Source organism: Calidris pugnax, unplaced genomic scaffold (assembly GCF_001431845.1).
Source record: "Calidris pugnax isolate Ruff unplaced genomic scaffold, ASM143184v1 scaffold518, whole genome shotgun sequence".
Classification (NCBI taxonomy): domain Eukaryota; kingdom Metazoa; phylum Chordata; class Aves; order Charadriiformes; family Scolopacidae; genus Calidris; species Calidris pugnax.
In genome coordinates, this window is record NW_015091362.1 from 564,862 (window position 1) to 575,878 (window position 11,017).

An 11,017-nucleotide genomic window follows, 5' to 3' on the forward strand; every position below is an offset into this window, starting at 1 on the left:
GAGGAGAATGCCGGCAGGAGCCGTGCCGGCCCTCACGGGCGGCGCGGGGCTCTCGGGAGAGCAGGCGGGTCTCAGCCTGCCCCGGCTCCGGGGGCGCCGGACCCGCCGGGGACTGCGCTCGGTGTCGGTCCCAGGTGCAGCCTGTGCCCGCTCCTCAGCCGCAGCTGCCCCGGTAAATCATCTGTCCCCGTAGCGGGGGTCCCCGACGCTGCCGGCCGCCGCCCCCGGAGCTGGCGGGGGTCCCCAAACGGGCGGCTGCCCCCGGGCTCCGGCGGCCCCGCTCCGCCCTCTCTGGCTCCGGACATCCTCCCGGAGCGGGGGCGGGAAGCGGGGCCGGGGCGGGTGGGATGCGGACCGGCCCGCGGCCTCGGTGCAGGGAGACGCCGCCGTCTGCGGCGGGAGCCGGGCTGTCCCCGCGGGGTGAGGCTGCCGCCCCTCTGGGTTCTCCCAGACGTGCCCTGGTTTTTGCCCCGGCGATTTTCCGTGGGCAGATTTTGGGGACTTTCTGTGTTCGTCGATGGCCTGAGCACACGGTAGTCGGGTCAGCGCTGTGCAGGAAGACCATGTGTGTCCCCTGCGCACGCAGGGACCGGCCATCAGCGTACAAGCAGCAGTTCAGAGGCCTCAGGAAAAGGCAGAGCCCTACTCATCAACCGGTGTGAGTAGTCTGAATAAACAAACTGTGCGTTAAAGGTCAGCCCTGCTAGATCAGCTTCTGTCAGCCACCAGCTTGGAGTATGTCACTTGGCACGGTGGCACAGCAGAGCTCCTGTTGTCTCAGCGAGTGCTGCAATGTGGCACTGCTCCCAGCAAATGTTGTTCAGGGTCCTGTTATTCCAGAATAAGAACAGCCCCATGCGGAGGCAAATCCTGGGGGATAAGCTGCCCAGATGGCTCAGACCCTGCTAACTGGGGGTGCGAGACTCAGCTGGTATTTGGTGGATTTTTGCCACTAACAGTGATTTTTGGCCTATATCACATCATGCAGCAAGTTTCCGCTAGAGTCAGAAATGAGTCTGTTCAGCTTGTTAATCACCCCAGGCGAGGCAGTGACGGGTCCCTGCACAGAGCGATCCTGCACTCACGGTGCTCTCCTGCAGACAGCGTTTTGGCACTGCTGAACAACTTCAGAGTAACTTAATCTAAAGACATTCACGTGAAAGTCCCACTGCACTTTTAAATAACAAATAGAGAGACAGTGAGATCATGGCCACTCCGCTCGCTGGCTGGACGTGCAGCTGTGCTGTGCTTACCAGGGGGTCCGTGCAGTGGGGGCTGAAGGAGAGCAGGGCCCCTGCTGAGGCTGAGAAGCTGCTGGAGATGCCCGTGGTGCTGAGAGGCAGGGCAGGGGAGGCTGAGTTTTGAGGGACTGCGGAGCTTGGGGGGTGAGGCATAAGGCAGCAGGGAAGAAAAGGAAGAGTTAAACCAGGTCATTGTTTGTTAATGTGCCTCTAACATGGTTAAATCGGCAGCTTTCCTTGTGGAGATGCAGATAATATTTGTCTTTTGCCAATAAAGGCTATACTGGTCCTCTGAGGGAAACAGCAGTACTGGGTAAATGCTTATAGCAGCCTGGCAGTCTCTGTTCGAGGGCTCTTGTACATACAGCCTTGGTGTATAAAATCTCTAACAGCCTGATTGACACTGCTGTGCTGGCAAGAGTCTTTGGACACCAAAAAATAGAAACTGCAGAGATGGAAGGCTGCAAGAGTCCCAGTTTCAGGGCCCCCCAAAAATGAGTGACTCTATGGGGTACACAGAAAGTTGGCTGCAGGAGGGACCAAACAAGGATTCATTTTTTTCTGCGATATTCTGATTCTGCATATTTCAGGGTTTGATGATAAGGTGTAGGCTATTTTCCACCTACACCTCTGGGAGGCTTACTTCATTGCTTAGCTGCTGTGGCTAAAACTCTTGGGACATGATTCTGCACATAGTGCACTGAGAGATCCCTTGTCTCTTGAGGCCAAAGTGGGTGAGCTGGAAGCACTGAAGGATGCAGAGGACACACTGAGATGACGTCTCATACTCATGGGCCAGCAGCCCTGTGCTGTCCTGCATAAAGTCATGCAGCAGGAGAGCATCAAAATGACAAGCAAGGAAACCACCATGAAGGCAGAACCTCTGCACCAGAGGATGGTCATATACGCGCTGGCACCAAGGACACTCTTGGGAGAAGAGATCCCCACAGCTGGAAGAGGAAAGCTGAGTGAAAGGGGTTTTGATTACCAGGCACAATGGATGGTTGTGAGGCTGTGACACACAGGTGTAAAGCTGCCACACCAGGGTCCACCTCTTCGTGAGAGCCAGGGAGTGCTCGTGGACATGAGCTGTGTCAACACCAGTGACTCAGGGAGGGGGGCAGAAATCCCAGAGGGGAAAAATTAAGCAGCTAAAGGAAAAGCTTCTTTTGTGGGACCTCTGCAGCAATTTTTTCAGAGGCTTTCACAGCTCAGGCATCCATAGGCTGAGAAAAACTTCTACTAGTGGTAGCTGGTACAATAACACAAGGAGGTCCTCCTCCAGAGGTACAGGTGGGTCACTCTGTGACACATACATGGGAGATCAAGCCCACCCGTCATGATGCTTGCCATCAATACACCAAAGATGGCAGCAGGATGTGAATATGAAGTGTCTGAACAGTCTTTGAGAGCATGGCAAAGACACTGCAGTGTCTCTGAGAGCAGAGGATTATAAACTTTGGCTCTTTTGCTAATAACAAAACCACATTGCCCACAAGAAAAATCAGACTTCATGAATTGCGAGGCTGTGAACACTAGATCACTGTAAGATAAATTAAGAGATGTATGATCAATGTTTCCAGGCCAAAGTATCCCCTTGCTGCCTGTTCTTGGCTGAAGAATATTTCCTACAACTGTCACTGAAGAACTGCAAAAGGAGCCAAATCCCTGAGATCATGCTCAAATCATTTCTTCAGATGCTGCTCCCAGGTGGAAGACACTGTATCTGGAGTAATGTACCCACCTCCCTTTCATGAAGCTGCTTGGCTGGTGGACATTCGTACTTGTGCACACACTCTGCGTCAGGAAATGGCAGGTGGAGGACCTTGTATGAGGGGTCTTCCTCATCTGTGGGTGTGGAAGAACTGAGAGTGGTTGGAAGAACTGGTAAGGGAAACTCAGTATTGCACTGCTACTGCCCTGCCCACACGCATTGGGCTGGGGAGATGGGGCAATGCCCAGGCAGATGTGCTACAGCTGTGAGTGCAGCCAGCCCCTTGTCCTGGAGGTTTGGGCATTGCCCTTGCTCTGCCTCTGATAACAAACTGTTCTGCACAGCCTGGAACCAGCCCATTCCAGTACAAGCCCCACAGTAAGGGTCTCCACATACAGCAAGGGAGGAGTAAAAGTTCCAGTCAGGTGTGAACAAACCCTGTGTTGAGGAGAGACTGGTGATACTGGGAGAAGACACCTAAAATGCTTGGCAAGATGTGGGTGTCTGGTCTTGCCACCAGCACTGACCTGGTGCAGCTGCAACCTTGGATCAGCCTTCCAGGGTGCCAGTGATGGCCGGGGGATGAGGTGGGAGATACTTCACCAGGGGCTTCACTGCGGTGCTGCATTTAAGCTCAGTCCTCACCCTTGGACCTGCCTGAGCTACATTCCAGTGAAGCTTGTACCAGGCCTGGCACCTTGCTGATCCCAACCCACCAGCTGGCTCAGCGGTCACTCGACTGTGGCTGACCATGGCTGACCATCACTGAACCTGCTGTGCTCCTCTTGCATGGTTAGTATGGCACTGCTGTGCTGCCACCTAATCTCCAGCTCGCCTGTCACCTCCTGCTGCCCCTGGCACCATGAGCCCCCATGGCTGGGAGGGGGAGCAGGAGCAGCTCTGTGCTAAAGAAGCCAATAATAACAGAAAAAATTCTGTACCATGAAAGCAATATGTTACATAGGTCAAACTACTACCGAGGTACTGCTCTGAGTGCCTACGTGTGGGCAAGATTTCTCACTGTGGGCAGTACTTTGTTGCAAAGGAAACAAGATAAAAAGCTAGGTTGACCAGGGGGTACAGTTCACCCACATGCGTGATGGGATCTTCGTCCTTGGAGATTTTTGAGGTCTGGCTATGCAAAGCCATGGGTAACCTGAGCTAGCGTTGGTGATGGTCTCACTTCAAGCAAGAGTTTGGGCTAACACCCTCCAAAGGTCCCTTCCAGTCAACACAGCTGTAATTCTGTGTCAAGGAGCTTGAGGTTTGAGCTGGGCAGGCAAATGTGGTGAATTCTCCATTATTTCAGAGCACAGACATCTTGTATCAAGTGTCTCAAACACATTATTGAATGGGACCAGGCTGACCTGGATGCAGGAGTTGCTGACTGAGGTTCTCTGAATTGTGCACTGTGAGAGTCCTTTCCAACTAATGGTCTTAGCATGTATGAGGCAAAGAAAAACATCCCTGTTCTTAATTAACCCTGTCTGTGTTTTGAAGCTGACTGAGGATATTGAATAGCCCAGGACTGTCCTTCGGAAAGAGCTAGTTGGAGATATTTGGACATTTATGAAAATACATATTTTCAAGCAGCAATCAGCAGGCTTTTTATAGTGGGCATGATGTAAATTTATATAACAAGCCAGATGTTCTGCAATGGGGCTTTTTAAAAATCGTTCTGTCCCAATTTTTTTCCATCTTACCGTCTTTAGCTTCCTTGCAAAGTAAGCAGTCGTGCTATCGCGTTACCAGTTGGCAATGGCAGCAGCTGGCTGGAACCCAAACTTAGCAGCATGGGACGCGGAAACAGATGGAGCAGCAAATGCTCTTTGTTTCCTCTCCTGCTTTCTAAAACATATTGTGACTATAAACATACAGGAGAGGCTTCTGCCATCTTCCTGCTACCATGGCTCTCTGGCTGCTGACAAAGCTACAGAGTGAGCTCTAGCTTACTAGAGTTACTGCTCCCCACAGCAGAGGAGAGCTCTGCCTTTTTAGAGAGGAACTGTAAAGGGGGAAAGGGCATCAGATACAATTACAAGCCCTTAGAGGGGAAAGAAAGGTACAGTGGGTGAGATGGCTGAACTGAGCTGAGGGCTCCCCATGCATCAAGTCCTCTTCCTCCTGCTACTCTGGGTCTTGGTTCTGTTGTTCACCTGAGCCTGGGTGAACTCCATCAGCTCATTAAACTTACACAAAACAAGAGTGAGTGGTATTTTGCCAGAGTAGCAACCTGAACTGGCCCAATGGATGATCAGGCAAGCACTGGGATAAGGATGAGGAGCAGAGCCACACACCAGAATGGGCTGGGAGGAGAGAACAGGGGAAGAAAGTGGAGGTGGGAATGTCCCTTGTGAACCAATAAATCAACTCTGCTGTCCTGGGTAGTCCTTGCCCCAGAGCTAGGCAGACACGGAAAGGGAAGTCCCCCTCCCAGGTTGCTTTCCATAAGCCGAACTCTGAGGCTGCTGTCAATGAAGGTCAGGAAAATGTCCACAGCAGAGGTTTGCCTGCCTTGCTTCAAAATTCCCATGGGAGAAAATATGCCCCTAAAAAGATGTGCATGTCCCTGCCACCACATCAGTTACAAGTTCCCAAGAGACTTCTGCTCTATCACAGCCTCTCACAGCTCTTTGTGTCTGGTAAGAGCTCTGCTGCTTTCAATCTGTGTCCTCTCAGGATTTACTGATAGGTCCAAATGCGTGCACTGGGCAATGGTGCCTTGTCCCAGCCAGGAGACGTTATACACTGGAAAACATGAAACTGTGTGTGGGTCAGCTACACCAGTCCCACCATCAACTGCCCTGAGCTGGGGGACAGCTGCCTGGAGCAGAGGACCCTTGCCAAGAGGTGGGTGGCCAAGGCTGATGACACGATCTGAGCTGGCACCACCATGTGCACCCAAACAGCAAGGTGAGCGGTGGTGACACAGCTGTCCCACCTCACTCCCTGCTCCCTCTCCCACCCAGCTGCACAAGCTGCCCGACCCGTCTGGCTTCGCTGTGGCTGACGTTTGTGCCAGACAATGTAATACCATTGTAGGTACTTGCCAAGAACTGAGTTTATTTTTTAGCCACAGACAGAACCTGTAATTCTTCAAGCGAATCCTGCAGTCTGATTGTTATTTTCTTACAAGCCTTGACAAATTAATTGAATCCTCATTTCTGTGAGAAACCTGGAGGGAAAGTCCCAAAGTCAGAGTTAAGGAAAGACGGGGATTTGCAAGGTCAACTACGGCATTTCTTACCGGTGCAGAGGCTCTTGTGGGGGAATTTCTGTTGTCCTGTTGTCTTGTTGTCCAGGCTTTGTTGTCTCTGGGGGTGATCAGACATCTATCTGAGATACTGAGATCCTTTGCATTATAGTCTGGCCTAAGTTTTCTCAGCTTTATCCCATTAATCCTGTTCTTAACTATCACAAAAAAAAATTTGCTCCATTTTGTTGTTTATCGATGTCCCCAACTGAAATATCTGCAGGTTGTTATTTCTCACAATGTCTTTTCAGTGGAATAATATAGATTTGATTTTTTTAAAACTCAAAGTTAATCCCTTTTGCAGTCAGATAGTGTCTTGAGTTCTGCTTGCACACCTCCTGCTTACTAATACACCCTGGTAACAGAAGGTCCTATAATGAGTGCAAGTAGTGGTTTATTACTCTTTTATTGTTTCTCATACAGTCAAGGGTTTGAGGACCAGCTGTGCTCCTGCTGAAGCCAGTGGGAATGGCAGCAAGTTCTTTGCTCTACCACGTAACCACCGGGAGAAGTTAAGCTTCGGAACCAGTGGCTGCCAGTGTCACGATGCCCGATGTCCCTGTTTGCATTTGCTGCACTGCCTTTGTCAGAAAAGCTGGGCTCCCTCTCAGCACCCAGGTATTCAGCTTTAGGCAAACCACTTTGGAAACTTCCTTGCTAGTTTTTTTTTAAACACGTTGGGTACGTACTAAGCAGACCAACTCAACGAACAGGTTCTTGTATTTTAATGTGGGTGCTGTGCACACAGGCTGGGTGCTGACACCCTGAGCTCACGCATCTCTGTCCTCGTCCCTCTGTGGCCACCCTTTGTGAACAGCTGTTGTTAGAGGCAAGGAAACACTTGAGCAGCATCTCAGGGAACCTCCCAATGCAAACCCCAGGTGATCCCCCATGACGGCACATCTGTAGGAGGTCAGCCCCACCGTGCCAGAGCGGTCTGTGACAGCCCAGAGCCCAGACTGTCAGGCAGCTCATGGGGATGAGGCAGGTCTGAGCTCAACCTGGAAAGTCAGTCTGCAGGTCAGGGTCAGAATTGGGCCAATGATGGTGACCAGGGTCAGACACAGCCCAGTGATGGCCCTGCAGGTCTGTTGTGACCAGGCAGAGCACACGCCAGGCCATGGCCACGGGCACAGGCACATTGGTGAGGGCACTGGAGACAAGCACTCCTCTAACACAGTTCAGGTGGGACTGTGGGACCGTGACTGATCTGAACTGGGGCTTCTGGGTAGGGCTGGGGTGCAAGCCCCAGGTGAAGCAGGTAAGAGCTATTAAGGGCTTATTAGCACCCTTGAGGCCCTGAGGACAGCTTCACAGGTGGGTATGACAGCAGCGTGAGTGTGGCCAGTCTAAATGAAGCCAAAGGTCTGCTTCCCCCAGCATCCTGATCTCCAGGAGTGGTCAATGAAGGGAGACTTTCCCCCTTCCCTCATACACAGTTCCTGGGCAAGCAGAGGTGGAGGGGTGTAGGTGGTGACACTGCTGCTCCTATTGACACGTCCCCAGAGCTTCTGGAAGGAGAAGGAGCATCATCCAGCACTGAGACTAGAAGAGAAGCTGAGGACAGGCAGGTTGATGCATGGGAGAAGCTCAAATCTCACCACCAGTGGTGTCAAGTCCTTGGGGAGTAAATTGCCCCTTATCCTCAGAGACAGAGTACAATCATCTCCTGCAAAAAAGGCAGGGATCTCTGGCTGGCAGCCAGTCCCTCCCCATGTCCTTAGCACAGACCACAGCACCTTGGTGCAGGCCAGTGGGCTGCAGCTGGGATCCACGCGAGGAAATGGGATCTGCTCAGATCTGCTTCATGCAGTTACCATCAGATCCATTTGACACCTTGGAACCTATTCAGGATCTTCTCTGCTGGCTCACAGACATGGCCTGCACCAGCTTCACATTTTGAAGGGTATTTTATTTTTAATATTTCAATAGCTAGCTTTACTGTGCTTTGTAGCATACCAGCCTATTTTTAGTCTCTTTCCTCCTGGTGATATAAACTGTTTTGAGCCATTTTAGCAATCTCCATGTTTCTTACAAGTGTGTTATCCTTTTGGCTTATCAATTTTTAATAAGCTCTTTTGGGAGGAATTTCTTCATTGCTGATGTTCTTTTAATGATACCAGATCAAATACATTATACTCAGCCTTATATATAGCTTTTTTAATAGCGCAGTTCTGAATGAAGCCCCTCACACATCTTGGTACTAAACCCAGTCCCTTTTATGTTCTGCAACCAGCTGCTCCAAAACCCAAATGTCTATCTAAATGTAACTAAAATGTATCAACTAATAGGTATCTAAAATGTAGCAACTACATTATGTGCTGATGTGACATTCACTCACCCCAATGTGGGGGTAATTGAAGAGTCTTCATTATGATGATGTTTTCTGCTTTGGAAGCCTCTCTGATGTCCTAAATGTATCACTGTCACCACTGCTGTTTTTGAAGACTGTTAACTACAGTAGTCCCAGTACCCTCTTTTGCCTATTTAGGTGTGAATTTTCTAACTATAGGGCTTTGGTGTTGCATGTTGGACGATTAAAATCGCTTTGGCACATTGACTCTGAGGTTCCTTTGGCATCCAGAGTCACTCCTCCACCAGCGCAGTTTGGTGGGTTCCTCCTCTATGACCTGTGGCCTGTTCCTGCAGCATCCCACTGGTTATCTGCCCCTCGCCAATTTCTGATACATTTGTTCTCAGTCAAAACTGGGTAATCCGGTTGTTCCACCTTATTTTTTGATTGCTGCAATTTGTACAGAAGCCCATGTGTGGCCGTTACCCCGTTTCTGTAGCTTTTTAACGCCAGACGTTGTTCATTCTCCCACTGGTCATCTCTTCCTTCAGTTTTGTCAACCTCCACCCCCACCTTTTAATTGAGATAACTTTAATGACTTTTCGGGAAGGATGGTCCTAATGTTTTGAGGTTTTGCGAGGAGGAGCGGGTTCCGCCGCTCTCCCGGCGGTACGCTGTGTGCGGGCAGAGCAGGCGGCGCGGGCAGCAGGCGGCGCGGCAGCAGCCCCAGACATGCGGTCCCACATGGTCTAGCGGTTAGGATTCCTGGTTTTCACCCAGGCGGCCCGGGTTCGACTCCCGGTGTGGGAAAGCGCCACTCTTTTAAAATTTTTGTTCGGTCAAGAACTTTTTGTTAATTCAGCAAGAGGCCACCATCGCGGCGTAACACGAGCGACTTCCACCCCACGCCTTCTGCTTCTCCCCAGAGTGCCCTGGTGCTCCTGGCGGAGTCCGGGATATTGAAACAGCAGCGATGGCTGGCATTCCCCTCCAGTCTCCTACAGATCCAGACATCCCACAAATGGGAAAACTTTTCTTAGGAAATGTCTTACTGAGAGCTTCCCCCTGGCCTTCCCATCAGCTCCACAAGTGAATCCATGGTGAACAGGTGAATGGGTATAGGTGAATCCATAGGTGAAGACGTGAAGGGGCACAAACTTGAACATAAGAACCAGGGAGGTGGTGGAGTCTCCATCTCTGGAGACATTCAAACCCACATGGACACATTCCTGTGCAACCTGCTCTGGGTGGATCTGCTCTGGCAGGGGGGTGGTCTAGCTGATCTCCAGAGGTCCCTTCCAGCCCCATGGGATTCTGTGCCAAGTGTGTGGCAACCGCACCAGCAGCCCTGCAGAACTGCACATCCCCAGCCCGTCAGCCAGGGCAGCCCCACAGAGCTTGAGCCGCCGTGTGCCAGTTGTGGTCCCTTATTAGCCAGCCCCACCCAGCCTGTAAGCAGCCAGCCCAATCTGCACCTTGGGTTCATCCTTCCTCCCGCGCTGCCCGGGCATCAGCAAAGGGCAAGGGGTGTGTGAGTGGAGCAGACAGAAAAAGACATGTCCTTGACCTCCTTCCGGAGCCGGCCTCCTCGGGCGAGCGAGGGGAGAGAAAACCCACCAGGAAATCCCCCACCATGAGCCGCAGCACATCCCGGAGCTGCAATCCTGCGATGAGGGAAGAAGGAGCATGGAGCTGGTTCGACCTGCCCTGTGGGAGGCTGACTAGGAGCAGCGGGGCGAGGGACGCGCAGGCAGTGCAGTGCTACTGCCACAACCACAAGAAACCTCGTTTTGTCTGTGAGAAAATGATTAATTTTGTTTACAACCAACCTGTACAGAAATGATTAGGTTGGAACAGACCTATTATAGTAATGCTTTTTAAACAGCTCGTTTTCCCTAAATGTCCCAATGAAGTTAACCAGCTCAGCTTAGAAAGACTTGGAAACTGTGCAAGAGCTTCAGGATCTTTTTAGGCTATTAACATTTCAGGAACTTTGTTAGAAATGACATTAAATGGCACAGCAGCCTGGGAGTTCTGTGAAAACAGGATTTGGAAAATTATAGGCCTGAGTTCTTATACCTTAATTGGGTTAAGTATTTCTATATGCAATAGCAAAATTATAATTTCAGGAGAAAGTTCTTTTAGAACTTCTCTTTACATTATTTTAGAGCAAAAAAGAAATAACCTAGCCCCCCCAGCCATTATTGCTTATCTTATGCTGACTTCAACAGGAAACCCACTCAATGTTATCTGTACTATGTTTAACAATTGGCCAAAACTTACTGCATATTATTAAATTTAAATAAAAATAAGCCATTTGCCATTTTGTGGGCTCCCAGGGGAAACAAAACACTGCTAATTAGATGGACAGGTTTCTTTTTTTTTTTTTTTCCCAAAATGCTACTTTCTGAGTTAAACTATTCAGCTCCAAGGCTTTAGCAACCTGTGGGGGCCTGGGCCAAAAGCCATACCAGAATACCAGGTCACTGACAATTTAAGTTATACCTGGGACTACA

The 11,017-nt window shown here is 50.5% G+C and overlaps 1 non-coding gene across 1 annotated transcript; it reads left to right on the forward strand.

Annotated features, from left to right (window-relative positions):
- The first annotated feature begins 9,239 nt into the window (after positions 1-9,239).
- TRNAE-UUC lies at positions 9,240-9,311 on the forward strand. The gene has a single exon. It is a non-coding gene; the product is annotated as a tRNA-Glu (tRNA).
- Positions 9,312-11,017: the final 1,706 nt, after the last annotated feature.